Below are 19,490 nucleotides of genomic sequence, written 5' to 3'. Positions count from 1 at the left end.
TCCTTTTTTTAATTCGTTGGCTGTGGCTAATTGCCTCTGTAGCGATAACGCTCTGTTACTGCTTTTAAGGCTGTGTACTTGAAGGCAACACATCCTTGAAAGCCAGACGTAAATGGGGTTTAAATCCCAGCAGCACACCGAGCGAGCCCTCCGTGGGCACCCCCGGCCCTGCGGCTTACCTCCCCTCCGCTCTGGTGCCGAGCTTCATCGAGGGCAGTGGCAGTGCTCGTGGATGTGTCTGAAGGGTCATCCACCGAGTAACACAAATAAAATCTGCTCGGTGGTAAAATATTATTTGATATTTTGCTGTTTGTGTGTACTACTGCAGGTGTTTACCTGGACTAAAAGACGCGACTGTGCGGTTTTCACCAGAACAGCAACAGATCCTGCTGGCAGATTAGGTGATTTGTATCCCTTTAATCAAGGGCTTCAATGCCTAATTACATGTTAAATTAACATTATAGTGTTTTAAGTATCTTAATTATATATACTTTGGCAATTCTTGCCTAACGTGCACGCTAGTGTTTAAAAAAACCCCAACCCCGTAAGTACCGCAGTTCGGCTGCGTGTGGTTTTCTCTCCCTGCACTGCACCGGTGAGTCTTTCAGCACAGCGATCTTCCAGACTTAATCCACATTTAGTGTTTGCATTTAAACATCAGCCCATCGTTTGTGAACTAAATCTACATAGAGGGTGTTAATTGAGTGCTAATTTATTTAAATTCCTCCTGATGAAAGTGATTAGGGGAGGAAGTGTGTCCCCAATTGTTGGAGAGGTTATTTGCTTTTTTAAGTTTTTTTTTAAAAAAAAAAAAAAAAAGGAGTCTGTAGTTTGCACAGAGAGTTGGGCACTTAAAAAAAGGTAACTGTAGCATGATCATTTGCCCTGTAGGAAGCTGTGAGCATGTTAAAGGTCAGACTCTGTTCAGACAGGCTCCCTGGCTTCCCATCCACTTCAATGAGGGTGCAGTATGCTTGTTTCAGAACTAAAGTTGGCTGCAAGGCATCAATTTAAGGACAGCTTTATGCACTTAAAAGGCTGGACACAGTTAGGACGACTTGTGGGAAAGAGAAGGAACAGCAAAACATGAGATCCAGAAGGTAGGAAAAAAATTGAAAGAACTAGAAGCTGAACTGATAAAGGCAGAGGAATAAATCTCATAGCCTGTGCTAGGGGTAACTTAATAGTACTCTGACCAGCACTGCGAGGTGTTAGAGACCAGCTTTTCTGTACTGCTTCAGTTTACTTTCTATGAATGGTGACCCATTGCGTCTGATCGGGTTCTCCTAGTTGCTTGAGTCATACAGCAAAAAATATCTAGAAAAAAAGTTACGAATCTTTTGCTTATTTATTAAGGAGTCTTAAAAGCTACCTACAAGACCTGGTAGTATCCTTAGTGCCTGAAGCCTCTTCTTTTGCTTGAATTAAGTTCCTTTCATAAAGTATATAATCAGTATAGATTTTGTTCTGCTTTTTTAAGGCTATTGAGAAGGACACTGTAAGATGCCGATATAAAGGGCTCAGACAGGAGTAGCTGGTAGTGACAGTCTTCCAGAATTGCATTTTCTAGCTTTTGTGGAGTGGCTGTTGCTAAGCAATAATTTGGAGAAGTATGAGCACAAGGACTTCATTCATTTTATAGTTATTCCCAGTAATAGCTTTGTTCTGTCATCACTGTCTTTGTTGGTATTTCCTTTTGTCTTTGGTAATACAGTTGCAACCACATATGCTACACGAGAGAGTTATATGGCTAAATCTGTCTAACAAGACAGTTATTGTACAGCTAGTCATTAGAGATGATTGCTTAGTTTGAGGTAACGGCAACATTTACAATGTTGAGTCCCATTCATAATGATGTTTCAAAGCACATGCCAATAGGACTGTGGGCTTTAAAGATATTTAAATGCTCATAGATGGATATATCTAGAAATTTTAATAGTTTTCTCTCTGTATTTTGAGATGTGTAAATGCCTTCCAAAATCTGGTTCAGCATTGTTGTCAATCAAAAGCAGTCTGCAGCTCTATACACTAGTTAATGTTTTATATAACCCAAATTTTTAACATCTATTACATAGCTGATTTTGGTGGTATGTTATATCCCTTCATGCAGGACATCAGATACTGCATTTCAAACTAACCAGAACTTTAAAAATAAAAACGCAACCACAGCTCACTGGTACTGCTGCAAGCAATAAACTTTACAAGTAGTCATCCTAAGCAGCAAGCATCATCTAAAAGAGCTTCCCCACAGACTGCTTGTTAGAAATGCCAAAATACAGACTTCCTGCTGCCTTTGAGAAATCTGGAGAGAGGGTGGAAAACTAGTCCTGTTCTAAAAGGACAGCTAGCAAATGTGTCCTACTGTCTCCATTCCTTCCAAGAGGTAATTATGCCAGAGGTTTTATAGCAGGCTTTCATTTTTGCTCGGCAGACAATTAACAGTTTGCCCTTGTTTAAAACAATCATCAGGAGAAGATTACAAGCAATGCAATGTTCATCTGTGTTAGATGCTCCCAAGCAAACAGCCTTATTTCTAGGTGTTTGGACCTGGGGTAGTAGAGCGTGTGTTGACTTGAATACGGTGCTGCATTCACATGCTTGGCTTGCGATGTTTGAAGGCAACAAGAGCACACGCACAGCTTCATCGCAGGCTGCAAGCAAGCCCTCTGCAGCTTTGCAGTGCTGCAGTTTCCTAAAGTCCGTACAAGTTAGCTTCAGCCAGGGGTTCGGTTCTGCAGTGGGGTCTGCTTAGGATCCCAGCTGATTTCCCTGGAGCAAGCCTGGACTTCGTGGAAGGCCTTGAAGCTAAACTGAGAGCCTGCGATCTGCAGGTTATTGAAGCAAACCCATTTTTACTCAGTGATTTAGAAAAAAAAATTCCAGTGCATGGAGAAATCTATATTGAAATATGATCTCTCCTGTAGTGAATTTGGAGGAGGGGGTTCAGAATTGTTAAAATAACCAGTTTAGTTAAAGTGGCTGAGTACATCCAAAAATAATAACACAGAGAGTGCTTTCTGTCACGGACAGCCATTTACACACGATGTAATAGTATCACTGCAATGCAACGCTGGCATTCAGCTCAGAGAGGAGACACACCTCTGCCTCGTAGCTCTCGCCTTCACAAGCAGGACTGAGGAAACTCCTCTGTAATGCTGGGCTTGGACCTCTCAGCTGTGACCATTTGAGGTCTTTGTTGTGCATATAAACACCTGAGAAATACTACAAAAATCTGGGATGGATTTGCTAAGATGTATGTTCTACCTAGTTTTGTTTCTCTGGAACAATTTAAACCAGGATAACTAATAATTCAATAAGTACATAACTACTTGAGAGCTGCACTTGGGACAGAAATTGGATTGAGTCTTGTTATAAGATGGAACACTTTATTCTTGGGGGAAAATCTCCATCTCCTGAGTAGGGAGTGTTCCTACCGTGGCGTGGGACAGTTTTCATTCTATCCAGTGGGTCACTGGTTCAGTACTTTTCCTCCACAGAGTGTTTTGCAGGTATTATCTGCACCATGCTTAGAGGATCTTGAGTTTTATTGCTGTCTTTCAGAATGGGAAACAGAAATATGGGGTGATGCCACTTGGCCAAGGCTACAGAGGAAGGTGCAGGCAACAGAACTGTACCTTGAAATTTCCCAGGTACTGTCATCTTTGCCTCATGCTCTGCTGTGGAGCCAAAGGTCTTCTAGAGGCTAATTATTTGGAGTGATGCTTTGAAGTAACTTACAGATAGGCACTTCTGAAAATGCTATTAGGCAAACCTGAGCCTTTAGCTAGCTACATTCTTTGTCAAATCAAGTCTGTGCTGTTCTGTAGCTGGGCTGGTGTTACACATTCCCATTGTCATGTAGGCAAACAGCTCAGGTTACTGCATGTGCATGTTTCCCTCCTAGGGTATGGGGCACAGGAGCTTTGCAGTTGTATTGCTGGGGTCACTAGAAAGTTCATCCCCTAAGTATTGTATAAAACTAACACAGGGATATGATTTTCTCTTTGTCTTACCGCAGAGGTGAAGCCTGAGGTGAATTCTCATAAGCTCCATGAAAATCTTCAGCTTCGCTCTTGGAATTCATCTGGCCAAAGTTCGGGGCTTCCGCTTGACTGCCCAGCCCTGGGGTCTCTGTGCCGTAGGACGGCAGGCCAGCCGCATCTCGGTCCTTGGCTCCTGTTTGGCTGCTCCTGGGGAAGGTGGGTTTCTTCATAGTGACTTGCACAGCTGGCCTGTGGGCAGCACCTGCAAAGCTTTCCAGCTCTTTTGCTCCTGGAAGTAGAATTGTCCACAAGTCAGGTAGAAAGCAGTGGTGGTTCACCAGTACAGCATGCCGCAGTAACAGGGGAAGGGAAACTGGTATGTCTGTGCAGGTGCATGAGAGTTCAATCTGCCTGGGCTCTGCATCGACCAAAACCTGCATAGTTGCATTAGCCAAACCTGACTTCTCACCAGGGCTGGTGAGCTTTGGTTTACAGGCAAGGTGCTGTTCTGTTTGGAGATGGCTTTCAGCACAAGCCAGACAAGTCCTATTACAATAAACAAGGTATAGATACAGCCAATGTGTTGGGCTAAGCTGGAATCCCTGAAGGGATGAAGCTCGGGGATGAGACTCCTCTGTGAGAGGGAACATCATCTCCACGTTGTCATCCTTGACCCAGGAAGAAGAGGGGCCAAAAGCAGAAACACAGAACAACTTGTATCCAAGTATCTTTGAGAGGTACCCAAGCAGACTGCATTTTGGGGGCATTTCTCTTCTCGTGAGCCTACAAAAGTGTTTGCATCTGGCTTCTGCTTGGCAAATATCTGCGACTCTGCCTGATGTTGAGCAGCAGCAAATTCTCTTGTGCTTAGTTGCTCAGCTCAGAAATCCATGTGCTTACCTGGGGAAACAGAGAGACGTGCACTGGATGCCGCAGATCCAAATTCATTTTCAGCAACACATTTAAATATTCCAGAGTCTTCTGGAAAAGCTTCTGTAATAACCAGGGTGCAGACTTCCTCTGAAAGAACGAATTCAGGCATGCTGTTGCACCATAAAAGCCAAATGTTAACTTGCAGGAATTGGGAATTGGTCCTTGCAGAAGGACCGCTAGTTAGTGATGGGCCTTGGCAGCAATAAAGTGTAAAAAAGTGATGTAAAGGGCATACGAAGTCAAGGGACTCAGAAGGAGCAAAGTTGAAGGAAGAATCTTTCTTCCTGTGACTTTAATGAAACAAGGCACAAATTTTTTGCAAAATTCTGTCTTCTCTTGCACAGATTACCCCGGAAAAGATTGTAGGTTAGAATAGTTGGTATGTTTTCCCTTAATATACAGGGTACTCTTCATTAACTGAATGTAAAAGGGACAGTACCTTTTTTGTTGTGTTGTGAAAAAAATCAGGGCCTTTCAGGTGCTCGTGTCAAAACTCAGAATTTGAAAGCTCTTAACCTGACACTGAAAGCTATCTTCTGGTTACCTTTTGAACATTACTGTTTTATCTTGGATGAGATAGGAAAACCTAAGTGTGGGGTAATTAACCGATGAGATGTCTAACAAAAAATGTGCCGTGTACTTACCAGGAACTGCTGATGAACAAGCCTCTGCTCAAAATAAGAGAGAAAAAAATTAAATGGTTATAATGCCAGAATGGAAGAAAGACCTTCAGCCCTCGCTCCCTTTCCCACCTCAGTTCTCACCCCGTTACAAAGGGACCATTTCCCTTTCTGTCCATCAAGAGGAATACCATCTGGATAGGGGAAGCTCTTGTTTGGCTGGGGAACCTGATGGTGCAAACACCTCTCCACTGAGATGATATAGAAGGAGCTCCACTGACTTTGGAGTTAGTTGCTGTGAATTTGGCCCACTGGAGCTATGACCTCATGCCTGGGAGTATTATAAGTTGTTTAAAATGTGCTTGTATTTTAATTTTTTTTTTCCCTGAGTTGATCAGTAGTTATAATATATGGTGACAATGCCTCCATGGCTCAGTAGTACTTTCATTAATAACTAACAGCACGGCAATTTCCTCCCATTGTGCCTGATCTGCTCATGCATTGCCAGAGGAAGCGCAGGCTCTGTACGGCAGTCTGTGACTTCAGGTCATTTGATACTTGTAAACTTAACTCTGCCTCTATGAACATGTACAATCTCCTAATTTTTACAGCAGTTCTTGTTCCTGTCTTATCATTGTCCCAATAAAATTACTGTACATCAGACATAGTAATACCTACTTTTTCGTAGTATTCGGAAATCAGCAGAATCTATTATCTGATCATATTCTCTGTACCAGTGAACCTGTAAGGTGGGCGTAGCGCGAATGCGACATTCAAATACCACTAATTGACCCTTTGTAGCTCTTATGTTTTGTAGACCCTGGAGGAGGAAAAATTGGTGTTAAATGGCTGACATAAGTATTTCCCTGTTGAAGTAATTATTATGGAATGGTACACCCTTCAGTGAAAAAGATGATCTCATGCTCATATTTTTGTTTTACTTACAATAGTTAATTTAATTCTAAATGCATTTGCAGTGGGTTGTGAGTGGAGGTTTTTTTACCTGTAGACCAGTGCTTGTTAAAAGGCTTTAGCTTGCTTATGCATTTAAAGGAAGAGACAAATGCAGGAAAAACATCTATTCCAGTGGATACACCATAATAAGGGAGGTTACTATGAGAGGTTTCCACTTCAGCCTCCTTTGTCGGAAATAAATGAGATGAATTCATGTAAGTGGTTCTGTCTGTCTGGATCGTTTACCAATTGAGATGTTAGTTTGATAGCATCACTAATGAAGCATGCTGGCTTTCTTGAATTGTCAATGAACCAACGTTCCAGCCTCAAAATACCTTCAGATGGAGCAAGAAAATTCAAGATCTAATGCTAGTAGTTGCAGAACAAGCTAGGTCATTCGGACAACGTGTGCTCTTTACCTTTGTAAACACAGGTGTGCTTCCGTAGGCAGACCCGGTCAGGCTCGCTGAGGGACTCTGCATCTATATAGCAAAGAAAATTGATTTTTATAGCTTGAATTTCTCATATGCAGAAACCCAGCTGTGTTGCTGGCATTTTACTTTGAAACAGAAGACGACATCAGAGTGTTTTATCTGTTGTTCATGTGCCAGCCTAATAAATATCCTGTGAAGAGTCTCCATTCAAGTGCTCCAAGAGGAAATGCCTCCCTGGACTGTGAACACCAAGTTAGTGGAAAGAGGAGCTGATAACCAGTAACTGTTGCTAGTCTTAGAGCTGTAAGTTAATTAGTTGCCCACATCTTGTAGTCTCTATGTAAAGATCAGTGTTGCTTGCCAGTAGTTGTCCCCTTCTACAGAGATCCCTACCTGGTTTAGTTGACCCCAGGTCTAGCTCTTCTTGGCTTGTGTGGCGTATGTGGTAACTACAATGAGGCTGAATGTAGAGAAATGAGCAGGAACTTTGGTACTCTGTCCTGATATTCTCCTTTAAAGCTCAGCTGATGCAGAGATTACAATGAGGTCTCTGATGCAGCAAGAAAGGCAGTTTTAAGATGATCAAATATTTGCAGTGCAAGATATGTCCTTGTTCCATGGTGGAGTGTTGATGTGCACTCATTTCCACCTCATTTAGCTTTTCAACTGTGTCTTGCACACAAATGTGCAACTGAAGTGCTTGGGTTTGTTTTGCTATGACACCGGTCTTTTTTATAGTCTGTCTTTTCTCTGAAATAACTCAAGTTATCAGCTCTTTCCCTCCCAGCCTGAGTTAAGATGTGAGTCTGTCTCTAGATAGTCTGACTTCCCCAGCTCTTGACCAAGTATGTGCTCTAAACCAACTATCTGTTCTGAAGTGAATCTTTGAGGTGGGCTGACAAATGACTAAGCTGCGTGGCAGTCCCTTGAGCATTTCCAGCCCTGTCACCTGCTCCATCAATTCTCTTAGCAATTTTGGCTAGGAAATGTTCCAAGCCAGAAAGCCCTTTTCCAGAGCTTAGGGTCCAGATCTTGATATTCATGATGACCCTTGCCTCTTAGTCACTTGCTGAAGATGTGCTTGAGCTGATCCTTGCAAAATATTTCTAGAATACTATAAATAATAATTTTAGAAATGTGTAGCCTACTCTATGAGGGTCAATAGGTAACAGCTGAATTAAAGTGGTGTAACTGGTGAACTGAATGGCTGCTAGAGACTTCATTGGCTGAGGAACCAGTGGTCAGCAAAACACTGGTGGCTTTCCACTTTTTCTTAGCATGGGGGGAAAAATAAACAGGGCAGGGTGGAGACAGAGACTTTAGGAGGCTGAGTACGCTTGACCCTACAATGTTTGCACTTACTGTGACATTCCTCTGGTCCTGCCAGGATGCTGAGACTTGCAAGGAGGTTTAGCCTTTGGATTTACCCTATGAACCTGGAGAGACAAACATAAATCAGTGTGTGTTTAGAACTATCTCCTTTTCCTTACAACACAGTGATGGCTCCATTTTGTAAACTGAGCATAAGCTGGTTGGAGAGCAAGTGATATGTGCCAGAGAAAATAGAAGCATCCTTAGTCTTTGAGAGTAGGCTCCGGTCACCTCCAGAGCATGGAGATATTTAACCAAGGTTATTGATATGAATCTTAGTAGAAGACCCAAGTCACCCATGAAACCTGGCTCCATGGTGGAGTTAGGGTTTTTCTGCATTTGGATGGAAAAGTCTAAAGAAAACCCTTGTTACTTTAGCTAGAATGAAAACGGTACGTCATAAACCAGCTGCCAGATCCTTCTCACATAAGGACTGTAGCATACTGGATTGACACAAAAAAGTAGTTACCAGTAGCTTATTAGCTCATGGTGGTAATAAAAGGTTTACAGATTTCATCTTTGTTTCCCTTTTACTATGGCAAGAGAGATTTTTCTTGGTGGAGTACTGCAGGCTAACAATCTTGCTTCTCCTGGGCCCAGCTGCATCAAGTAAAAATGCTGGTCTCGACAAATAACTTGCAGCAGCAGCAGTGCTGTTGCCATATGCTCTGCTTCTGCAGTAAACATTAAAAATGTGACTCTGGACTGAGAGATGGCAGCATGTGTGAGACGTGGAGACAGTGCTCCTACATCTGTCTGCTTTGAGCTACAGCTGTGGGGAAGGAATTTAACCTGGTTAAAAAAAAAAGGAGAAGGCATGGAAATAACTGAATTGACTTCCTGCTGGCTGTAGGAGCAATATATGTCCTCTGCTGCTCTGTTTGGTGTGATGCGGTACTCCTGAGTTGCTAAAGGGTGCCCTGGGATTTGCGTTCCCCATCCATTAAGCCAGCTGTTCACCCTCTCCCATTCTTAGCACCTGCGGCATCAAATTCAGAGCCTTACTCTACATTGTCTGGTAGCTGATGTTGTCATGTACTGCCAAGTCCTATGTTTGTGCCTGTATGTGTCTGTGGTCATGCAAACAGTTCCTTAAGGTATTGGCAGATGGTTACAAAGCTGTTGTTTAGTGATCAGTTGCTAAGGCCACTGTAACTGTCCCCTTGTGAGCTCCTCGCCTGTTGAACCACTGCCTTTGTGGCAGTATTGCTTTGTGTTTGCAGCCTGCTAGGAACCAGATATGAGTGGTCTGGCAGGTAAGAAGTCTCTCCTTAAGGTTACAGTTGTTTCTCTGCACCCCAGCAGTGCTTGAGGTCAGACAAATGCGTGTTTCTTCAGGGTCTGGATCCTACGCTTGATGGTCCTGGTTCCATATGGTATTGTTTGGTACTTACAGCATTCATAACATGATAGGTAGAGTAACTTCAAATCTGGGGTCTTCTAGCTGACTGTCACCCTGTCTTGGAGTCACATTTGTAGAGATACAGATAGGTGCATGGCATAGAGATATGGAGGCACCTCAGGAGACTAGGATATAGTTACTTTGAACAAGTCAGCAGGCTACAAAAGCACCCATCTCATCAAATAAAATCAGTATATGCATCTGAGCTCTTCAGAGGCTTTGCTTAGCCGTTTGGTCCAAATAATTTATTTGAGATCTCCTCTCTCTCTCTCCTGCTTTCTGTCACTCTCCAAAACAGTCATAACTGCTTACAGTGAAGGATATTTTGCAGTCTAGTTGAATTTGACTGGTGTAGCCATGTGACAACTGCAGGCAGCCACGTGAGACAATGGGCTGCTGTAAGGCAGTCAGACATCTCTGATGAGAACATGTCACTGTGTGTCTCATCCAAACCTGCAGTATGTTACCCTTGGCCCTGATCCAGCAAAGCGGTTAGACATGTACTTGGACCACCCATGGCCTTCATATTTCTATCTGTTGCTCTTGAGTTATAAGTATCTCTCAAGCAGTTCCAGGATGGCTCCTGTCCAAGGTTGTGTCACACGGCCATCAACAGGGCTCTGCCGTGATGCAAGGACTGCTGGATAATCCCAAGCCCTTGCATGTGGGAGGAGGGCCTGGGAAGCCGATGTTATTGAGTTGCCCCGGGCTCCCGCCACAAACCAATCCTGGCTGTACTCCACCACACATCCCTGTGATGCTGTTTGTATTGCCTCCTTGCAATCTATCAGGTAATGGTCAGTATAGTCAGTTTTCAGGACCTGTGAAACAGGCTGATTGGTTTTTTCTGATTTTCTCCCAAAGAAAAAGGGTGATGAAAAATCAGGCACATGCAGATTGTGAAAGGAGTTCCTGTGCTGACATACCTGCTTTAAAGGTCACCTCACACGACTGAAACAGCATTAACAAAACTGCATTGGAGAACCTATGCCCCCCTTTCTTCTGTACAATAAGAGACTTAATTCTCCTGTAGAGATGACATCACTCTTGGTTGTTCCACTCTATCTCCAAGTCCATGATCGGTCTGGAATTAGGCAAGACATGCAAAGAAACAGAAGGCACAGATGTGCCCCTTAGCAAGAGTAAGTGAAGAGGTCAGAGGTGGGACTGTACCAGGCTGTGGTTTAACATTGAAGCACAGTGAGGCACTCCAGGGAGCTTGCTCAGGAAGGTTAGACACACCTTTTCTGGAGCAAGAAGCAAGATCTTGGAGAGAGGTTGGTCTACTGAACTGAACAAGAACAGCTTCTGACAAGTTTCCAGCCATAATAAAACAGGCACTGAACTTTAGCACCAAACAAGAATAACACTAGCTTATGAATTTGTGCTCAAGACAGTTACTCAGTTGCATGGCATTAGTTCCTCAATGCGATGATTACTGCTAAGACCTTCTGACACGGCAGAGACCATGGCCAAAGATGATGGCTGTCAAAGTTGCAAGTGAAACTGGACTAATGCCATGTAACACACCAAGGAGTCAGTGTTTGCACTGTAAATACAGGAAGTTATATATGTGATGCTGCAGCTGCCAGTGCTCGAGGAAGGCTAGGCTAATCTCTTGCCAAATCAGATCTTACTAGTTCAGTTGAGAGGAGACCCCATCATTGGGAAGTCTGTTTGTGCTTGGCTGCTGTAGGTTTCTACTGTTTAAAGCAGAAGCCACCCTTGAAATCCACGTTGCTTGCAGCACCCTGGTTTGTAGACAAAGTCATCCTTCACATGCATGGTTTATGATAGATGCTCTGCTCTCATCTCATCCTTCCATTTCACAATTTGCTTCTCATGAGTGTGTTGGATGCTTTCACTGTTAATACTGGATTTGGACAAGGAAGAGTTCATGGGAATAGATAAAAGGCTTATAAGGTTCATAACCAGAACAGTCACTGTTTTAGTCTGAATTTCCTGGTTTTGTTTGAGACCTAATGACGTTGGGACTTAGGATATTTAATAAACCAGGAGACTTTCAGGTGTGCCAAACTTGGTGGCAGGTGCTGCTTTAAAAGGCAGAGTGAACATAGGAGAGTAAATGTACTGAGAGTGTTTGGACTCTAGCTGCAACACTGACCAGCCCTGCTACTGCTAATTGGTTTCACGTGATTGAAACAGTGGGCTTCTATGCGAGTGCAAAGCTGTCCTGTGTATGAGGGTGTATGTGGCTGTCCAACTTAGTAGTAAAAAATGAGAGGATGTCATTCAGCCTCCAAGAAAACCCTGGAAGGTCACTCTGAGATAGCTGGTTTCTCTCCGATGTGTCTCCTTTTCTTTGAGATATGAGTGATTGCTCCAGGCTTCTTTAACTATCTGTTTTCAGACTCCTGAGATCCTGTTCCTGAGTCCTGCCGAGCTCCATGTGTGACGTGCCCCTCTGTCCGTGTTTGCCTTGCTAAGCACAGAGGCTTTCTACAGCAGGTCAGCGGAAATGTTGGCACTGTACAGCTTACGCCCTTGAAAGAATATATAGCCGAGGTTTTACCTTGGTGAGTCATTCTAGCAGTCCTAGTGTCTCATGTAAATGTCAACCTTTACTTAGTGTAATTCTAGATCTTTGTGAAGAGGACAGAATTAGACTCAGCCAAATGAAGAGTCCAAGGACCTTTGCAACCTAACACCAGAATGATTACAAGGTACATGCAGATCATGCTGTTGACACAAACCATAATGATGACATTCTAGCATTACCTGAATAGTTGACATGGCTGCAGAATTATGCTATAGGCAACACTAGGACAAATTTAACACAGGGTTAGGAAAGTATTAAAGCTGCATGGAGCCCTTTTGCCAGACGTTTAGATAATGGAAAACCCATTAAATCTGTTTTAGGAAAAAAATGAGCATCTGCTGGATCTGAAATACACTGCATTGTGAAGAGTGTATGTAGAGGGGAGGAGAACATTTTAAAATTTACACTTAGAAGTAAGGCAGACCTAGACTGCATCATCATATTAATGTACCAGCATGTCTTTTATTTAGAAAACGGGCTCAAATAGATGTACAGGCTAACAACCTTCAGTCAATTTGGAAGTGATGCATTTTGCAAGCCATCTGCATGTACCTGATGGTGTTACTCATTTTCAGAGAGGTGTTCAAGCTTTGAGAGTGTATGCTAGACACTTGGCTATCTTGTGGCACTACCCTGTATGGCTTAACAGTGATATGAACATAGGACTGCAAAGAATGAGGCTTTCCCAAAGGCAGTGGGCTGGAGAAAGCTCTTTCTGGAGCTGTATTTCCTCTGTGCCATATGGCTAAATTGGGAAATCATCACCACTTGAGTAGTGAGCTTTCTAGTTGTGAGTTACTTGGTGACGTGAATATGTGATTTGAAAGTGGCTTCTCTGTTGCTCCTGGGGTGTGAATAACAAGACTTCCGTAGGAAGTGAGAAAAGAGCGATTTTATTTGTTTCTCTTCCCACACACCAAGAATCCTGAGATGACCGGTTAGATTGCAGGGAAATTTGTGATAGTATCAAATTGTGGAATGATTTCTTAAAATGACTGCTCTTTGGTGGAGGAGAAGGGCAGGTTTGCATTGGCTAAGATATTCCAAAAATAAGCAAATAGAGGTTATTGTAGCCATTGATAAAGTATTTACAGAAACTGCAGAATCCTGATTAGATTTGAAGCTTGCTGAGAGTCTTTCTAAATTGTAGAAATGCAGCTGAACACTGAGTACGTTTCAAAGACCAATTTTTTGTAGCATATTTTCAGAACATGTAGCACTGAAGTGCACTATTTCAAAGGCTCGTTTTCTGTGCATTATGTTTTTCATGCCTCCCCCCAAGCAAGTAGGATGTTAGGTTTGCATCTCAAAAATTGTGTATGGCAATCCTGTGAGCACCTCCATACATGCTGTTCAGGAAGGGCAGAAAGGTGTGCTGGCTTTCAAGGACAGGTTCCCTCTGGGATTAGCAAAGACTTTCAAGCATGGAGAACAGCACAGCTGCTGAAATGCGTGTACTGTGCTCCGTGCTTGAAAGTCTTTGCTAGGATGAGTTTGTCCATTGTACAGAGCAGGCTGTCGCAAGGAAAAGAACATCAGCAATCTGAATGTAATGGTGTTTGGGCAACAGTAGCCTTAATATAGGAAAAAGTACAGTAGGGAGCTTTGATTTTGGAATTAGTTAAGGCATGTCTCTGATGAGACGGTGAGCATTTGCAAACACACCCTGCATATGGCTCATGTTGCCGTGAAGTTTGTGGGATGTTTGGTGTCCGTGGGCAGCGTGCAGGGGTGCACGTACTCAGGGTGTTATTGCTCGTGGTACACGTCCCACTCCAAGTGCAGTGTGAAGAGATGGGCTCTCAATATCTCTCCCTTCAAATCACCTTTTGATCGCCTTGAAGGTCCCTTGGACGAGAGCAGAGGTCCCTCGTGGCGTGGCTCTAGGGCCGCCTAGCGGGGTGCGCTCCCTGTGGCCCCAGCAGCCCTGCGGGACCCGCTGTGAGTCGGGCTGTTCATCCAGTGGCTGGGAACGGCTCGCAAACTGGGGCTGAGAGTAAATTAATTTTATCCCTCGTATTATATGCCTCTTCTGAGTACAGCTGTTTCTCAGGGCTGGAAAATCCTGGCTTTCTCTCCCCTTATTTGTGTAACAGCTGAACTGCCGACAGATATTGGACACTTGAGTCAAACTGGAGTTCCTAGAACCAAGTGACTGAATCCCTTTTTAAGCACCGACATTAAAAGACGCCTAGAGCTTATTTTAAGAGATGCTAAGCTTCCACTTGAAATCATGAGGCTCCATACTTGTTAAAGTAAGTAGATTCATTGCAAACAAAGATCCTGGTGATTTGCTTCCTTTCTTCCCTATAAAAAAACCCCAACCCTGCCCCACTTCTTTGCATGCCAGAGCATTACAGGAATGTGGAAGGATTTTGAGCCCAGACTGCCTGACACATGAAGACTACAGATCCTGGGGAGTGTAAGTGCATGAAGACTCTGGTGCCCATGGCTGTAACCTGCAGGTTACATGCAGATGTGAGTAAAGATGATAATATTTGTGGAGTCCCTGGGCATCCTGACGCACCCGCCTGCTCTCTGCTGCCTGTGCTGTGTGTACCTTTGGCATTCACGTTGCAGAGGCACATCCCAGTGGCTGCGTTTGGTGGCGGTTGGGGGTCCTTTATGTGGACCCTAAGGACAAGTGTTTAGTGCCATGGAAAGAAAGGTATTTCAAGAACCTGGAAACTGCTTTTTCTGCTGTTAGGATGCAATGTAGTAACAAAGCTAGGCCAAGTTATTTCCTGAAAGATCTGGGGAAACACCCACAGGCCTGCTGTCTCATGGATTACTACTTCCTAAGAGCTCTGCGTTGTCAGTGCTTGGATCGAGAGCTGATGCACTGGGGCAGTGCTGGGCTGGTCTGGTCTAGTACAAATCTGTGAGCCATCTGAGCTATCGCTTCCCCTCCTTGTAGCCACACAGTGCCAGGAGCCAGCGGCTCCTCCTGCCTGCACGAGCCCGGCTGCACATGAGGAGGGGATGAATCAAATTCCAGGACTCCCTTTCACTGCTGCCTGCTGGAGGATGCTTTCCCCATTTCCCCGTGGATACCTGCAGTGAATAATGAAGCAGAGCCTCAGCCCTCATACATAAACCAACCCACAGTCTTTTTTTTTTTTTAAAGTAGAAAATATCACGGTATGCTATTCAGCCAGCAAGTAAGTTAACCTCTCCACCCTAGAATACAATGATGACTCTCCTGTGAGTCATAAGGAGGATTAAGCTAACGGGGCCAAAGAAGAAAAAGAGCAGTCTAGCCAGCTCAATATTTCATGTGGGGCACACCTTCCAAGGAGGTGGCTATGTCATTCCAGCAGGCTTAGGAGAAGATCAGAATTGTGTGGTCAGTGCATGTAACTGTGCGTGACTCATGGGTTTGCTATCCAGTGCTCCAACGATGACTTGCTGTCTCTGCTGTCGGTGGCTGTACTGTTACGTTTGCACTTTCTGCAGAACGCAGCATGTTCTGATCTTCACTGTCCCCAAACCAGACCTGTTACGTGTGTCCCTCCTTCTTCATGAAGAAGGAATTTTTGTGAATAGCACTGTATGAATTATGACCGATATATCATCCAGCGTAGCACAGGATGTCTTTACTATACTAGTAATTACCAAGTTGGAAAAAGAGCCTTTTTTGTCCCAGAGCCTCTTGCTTTTACTCAGCTGATTTAAATTGTTTTGAAAATAGGAATAAAGAGAAAGTATATCCTCAGGTGGGAATGCATTCAAATGGGATGTCTATAGACTGATAGCAGTAGCTAGATTGCACTCAGAAGCAAATAGGAATCTGGGGTAGCTTTTGCAAAGCCTGCATAATGTTCTTCTCTGAAGTGCTACGCAAAGCAGCACGTGCCTGCTGTAACTTCTGTCTTCTCCTGTCACAAAGGTGTGCCCTGGCTGCTTATCCCACTGCATATCCTGCCTGGTAGTCTGGTACTTCTGCTGTATAAACCTGATTTCATCAAAGCTGGTGGATCCAGAGATGAACCAAAGCTCCTGAGCCTGCCTGCCCTCTTGTCCCACTGCACGTGAGGCCCCTGAGCTGCCCGTGCTCTTGCTGTGCAATGGAGAAGGCTGCAGTGAAAACGGAGGTGAGGGACTGGGTTTCATGCACCTTGTCTGATCTCTAGTGCCATGAGAGCTGCTTCCAGCCGGTGCCCCAGGCAGGGGAGCCCGTGCACAGGAATAGCAGCACGTAATCCTCCAGGCTCCCCGTCGCTGCACTTTATCACCTCGCATCTGTGCCCACAGTGAATTCTGGCCTAAAAATCTTGTCCTGATTCAGCTCCGCCAGCACTGCTCACGCCAGGCACACGTTCATGCGGACCTGCTGCTGGGGGCTGTGCCGCTGCCCGCTCTGCCCCCGCTGCAGCGTGTGCCAAGCCACCGACACTCGGGACGGGCAGTGCCAGCGCTTCCACGAGTGGAGCAAGACTAGTGGGTGAGATTTGAACTTGTACAATTAAAGAAGAAATCCAGGATCCCCCCTGGAGGCTATTTGCTTGAGGGGAGGGTTATTTAAAACTCTTGTCTCCAGTTTCACTGACATGCCTGGAGATGTTTTTAGCTCACTCGCCTCCTGACGGAGGAGCGTCTGTCTGAGCTGCTGAGGAGAGCTGTCCCGTGTCCCCGTCTTGGTGGTGCGAGGTTCTGACCAGAGATGCCTTCCCCGGGGCGGCAGGCCAGCGCCATGCCGTTCCCCCAGGAGCTGTGGGGTTTGTGGTGGGGCGGCTGCTGGTCATCAGAGATGGGTGAAACTGGCTCCCTCTACACCGCTGCGTGCAATGCCGTGGGGTGGGCAGGCCTGGGAGCTGGGAGGTGAGCATCCCCTTGGCCACCTCCTGCTCACGTTGGGGCAGGGGTCTTCCCTCTTCTGCCACCTGAGCTGCAGAGTTATCTGAAGTGACTTACTTTAAAACGATGCTAGAGTAGGATGTTAGTGCTGCGTGGTGCGAGGGTAGCAATGAGGGAGCAGGGGGATGCAGCTGGCACTGATGCCAACACGGGGAAGGGATTTTCAGTCATTTTGGTCTTGTGTGGCTCTTGCAGAGGCTGGAGGGCTACCGTGCAGTGAGGCAGAGCTCTCTTAAATACTTGCTCTCAGTCCTATGTCTAGGCCAGGCCCTATCTCTGATCTCTTCACCAGAGAAGCTGGGGTGGCTGTTGGCATCTGAAAGAGAGTCTGAGTCTATGCCAACAGCTCTGGTTCTACCAGCAGGGCTCATGGTAATTATCCAAAACTGCTGGGACCCAGAGTGCATCATATAATCAAGTCTGGAAGACCTGCAGTGGTCAGAGGACTGTCACCCCATTGCACATGCTGCAGTATCACCACGAAGCTCAAAACAGGGACCTATCTGTTGCACTGTAAAACATGGTAAAAAACTATTCCAGCCTCAGAGCTTTTACACAGAGCGGAAATCATGCATGCAAAGTGCAAATAATCAGAATATCCCTGAACACTGTAGTTTAGAGGCATGTTGTAGAACTAAGGCATAGACTATGAAGCAGTTAAAGGTGCCAGTTCCCCAAACTGTCATTATTCAAGTTGCATAAATTAAGCCGTCAGTGCACAGTCAAAGGAAGCTTTTTATAGGGAAATAATTTTACAAAACCCAAGCCATTTCATAGAATATTGAGCTGGCAAAAAGTGTTGCATAAAATTAAATAACTTGCACATATGTTTCTTGAATGAAAAATAAACGTACACCTGGTCTAACAGTTATTTCTGTCTCTAGGAAGCAGCAAGACTGGACTGTTTAAGCTCTCACAAACACCTCTTATGACAGTGACATATGCCATACCCTGTGTCCAAGGAGGAGAAAAGGTTAGTTTAAATGAATAGCCATGGCATTTGGGCTTCCACAAAGTACCGTGCACCTGGTTTATGCTGAGCAGTGAACTCTTCATTGTTGGGGAGCCCACGCGCAGGCTGACAGTGGGCTGTACAGCCGAAACCCCTCCAGGACATATGATCGGTCTAATTTTAACTACATGGACAGCATTTGATATGGAAACAGGTGGTGTCATACAAATCTGCGGGCCTGTCAAGCAACCCAAGTGCATCACTAAAGCAAATATGTTCATTTCCACCCAAAGGCAATCTAGAAAGCCAGGTCTGATTTTAGCTTGCACTTGACTCAGTATAAAACAGTGCTGTAGCTTTGTAACCATAGATGTGCAGTGCCCAAACTCTTAGATTTTAATGCCATTTCATTAGAAAAGTGAGGCATGACTTATTTTTCTTGTCCTGTACTGCATTTCACACTAGTACATACCTGTTTCTGTTTTCAGCTGGTAGAAAGATCATACTCTCTCTGTTCCCCTCTTGTGAAAAGGTTTTCTACAATGAAAAGTCTATCTAATGAAAGCCATCAGTGGTCTGAGCCTAAGCTACTGGTGGTCTCTTGCTCTACTAGACGTCGTGCTACTTGCTCAAGAGTATATCTAGGCAGTGATCTCAGTGGGTGCTTGGATTGCCATCTTTTTTGGCAGCTGAGACACAAACTTCCTAGGTGGAAAAACCCTAAAAATACAGCAGGGCTTGAATTTTCTGTCTGCTAGAGACTAACAGAGATAGCATGTCTGCAAAACTCCAGCTCAAGTATCTCATAAGCAAACTATATTGCTTAATTACTGGAAAGTCTCAGGAAAACAAAAATGCCTAATCTAGTGCGTACCCAGCTGTTCTAGAAACACTTCACCTGCCAGCGTTCAGCATCGAACATGGCAGTGTCTGGGTGACTGCGAACTGCAGCTAGTGCTGCAACCGGAGCCTGCAGCAGCCCCGGCAGGCAGCAAGGGGTTGTCCCATCAGCCGTAGCCTTTGGAAATTAGGAGATGATAATATGAAGGCATGTGTGCAGTGCAAGGCACAGGAGAGCCAGGCCTTTGTCTCTGCCTGCCCTTCCTGCCGAAAAAATATTTGCTTCTGTTTAGAGAGCTGGTCAGTAAATGCATGTAAAATGTTATAGGTTAAATAAACAACAGAAGTAGAGACGAGTTACAGTTCTTGTTAACAGTATTTGTGGTAAGTGGACAAACTTCGTCCCTCAGGCAGTGAAGATGCACCACTGAATTTTCTTGCTACCTTTTGCAACAACAGCTAGGAATTTCTCTAGGAGATAACACAGTGTTATGGCCAAAGCTCTTGAATACCCCAAATCTATTAATTAATACAACTGAAAAGCAAAATATGAAAAGGAAGAGTTGATATCCAGGCAACAGAGG

At 44.6% G+C, this 19,490-nt stretch overlaps 1 long non-coding RNA gene across 1 annotated transcript; it reads left to right on the top strand.

The window, feature by feature from the left end:
- The first annotated feature begins 899 nt into the window (after positions 1–899).
- Positions 900–6,345, top strand: LOC128134371 (uncharacterized). The gene is made up of 4 exons (XR_008232728.1): positions 900–1,100; positions 3,562–3,650; positions 4,019–4,199; positions 5,564–6,345. It is a non-coding gene; the product is annotated as an uncharacterized LOC128134371 (long non-coding RNA).
- The last annotated feature ends 13,145 nt before the right edge of the window (positions 6,346–19,490 follow it).

The sequence above is a fragment of the Harpia harpyja genome, chromosome 20 (assembly GCF_026419915.1).
Source record: "Harpia harpyja isolate bHarHar1 chromosome 20, bHarHar1 primary haplotype, whole genome shotgun sequence".
In the NCBI taxonomy this organism is placed as follows: Eukaryota; Metazoa; Chordata; class Aves; order Accipitriformes; family Accipitridae; genus Harpia; species Harpia harpyja.
The sequence above is the reverse complement of the archived record's forward strand: the minus strand, read 5'-3'. Positions and strand labels throughout refer to the sequence as shown.